Raw genomic sequence first — 1,761 nt, forward strand, 5'->3', positions numbered from 1 at the left:
GAACTTATGATTGGTCTCTTGAACAGAACAATCTGCTAGTAGACTTGCTACCAGACTTTTGGCCACATACTAATTAACTTGAGTCCAATATTTTCCTGAGTTCTGAGAGATCTAAATGACTCTAAGACTCATGGTTTATTTTTGGGTTTCTTAATGGTTCTTGAACGGGGATAGACCTGAGAAAAGAGGGTCAGTGGGACGGCCTGGATGAGAAAAGGACTCATCTCATTCTAAATAGGAGTACCCTGAACTCTGGACTCTCTCTATCCCGGCCTGTCTTATTCCTTTAGGGGAAGGGCAAGCTTACACAGCACTTTGCACTTCTTGCCAAATTTCATTCTGTTGCTTTCAGCCCAGGGCTCCAGCCTATCAAGCTCATTTTGATTTTTTTCTGTCTTCCAGGGTATTGCTACTCCACGCAATTTTGTGATATTCACAAATTTGATTAACATTCCCTGTATCCCCAATCCACATCATAAATAAAAAATATTGAAGAGCACCAGGCCCAGGACAGAGCCTTGGGGTACCCTACTTGTGACCTCCTCCCAGTTAGAGAAGGACCCATTAATCATCAGCCTCTGAGTACTATTCTATAGCCAACTGTGTATCCATCTTACACTTGATCTGTCCAGGCCTCACCTAGTAAGCTTGCTAATCAGGATATCATGGGGCACTTGCTCAAAAGCTTTGTTGAAGTTAACATAGAATACGCCTGCAGCATTCTCTCTCTCTATCCGGGTTCCTTGGACATATCCCAACATGTGAATGGCTTGTGAAATGCTTGGCAGACCCTGTTGGGGGGGGGAGGAATCAGGAGGGTCTCGCAACCCCGACGTGGGTCTTCCCTCTCCTATTTCTGTCCCCCTTTGAGGCTCTACCCATTCTGGTCTTTCTTCCTCCCCCCACCTACTTTGTTGTGGGATCCCCCCAATCTTCCCTTGGAGGATCCCAAGGAGGGGGCTTTTCAACTGAGGGGAGGATGCCTGGGGAGGGGTCCCAAACAAAGTGACCAAGGAGCATGAAAGAGCCCCTCTCAGCCCCCTGTTCAAGAAGGAGGGAGCAGCTAAAGCCACTCTTTTAATGCCTTCCTTGTCTTTTTTAACACTGCGGTGGGAGAGACCCACGGAAGATAAGTGGGGGGGGTGGAAAGGCCAGCATTCTTTTCAGCCCCTGCCTTCCTCCGGCACATTCTCGGTGCAAGTCAAGAGGGGGAAAGTGCTGGGATCTCTCCTCACGCTTTCACCCATCAGGTGCTTTCTCTCTCTCTCTCTCTCTGAATATATACATATACAGTATATTATTTAACAAGCACACCCTCACCAGAATATGGCGCATGCCAAAACGCAAGCCAGTGCCTCACCCCGCTTGTCGGGAGGTCTGCAAGGGAAGGTGGACCCCCTTCTCAGACTTGTCCAGCCCCCACAAAGGCCCCTCTGGACCTTTCTCCCACTGGGACCAGACTGACCTTGCTTGTGATTTAGCCCATTTCTTTTTAATTCACCTTTCAGGGCACACAGTCTTCTTCGTTAGGCAGCTTACAAGCCTTTTTCATGAGCAAGCTGGTGAAGAGAGTGGTAGCCCATCAGCCTTATGCACTCCTGGAGGAGACGAGTGCCCTTGATCCATTCCAAACTGGGTTTAGGTCGCATAATGGCATGGAGACAGCATGCAAGATGACCTTTTGAAGGAGACCGACAGGTAAAATGTCCTTGCTGGTCCTCCTTGATCTATGAGTGACCATGGTATCCTCCTTGGAGGGTG

The sequence above is a fragment of the Pogona vitticeps genome, chromosome W (assembly GCF_051106095.1).
Source record: "Pogona vitticeps strain Pit_001003342236 chromosome W, PviZW2.1, whole genome shotgun sequence".
Taxonomy (NCBI): Eukaryota; Metazoa; Chordata; class Lepidosauria; order Squamata; family Agamidae; genus Pogona; species Pogona vitticeps.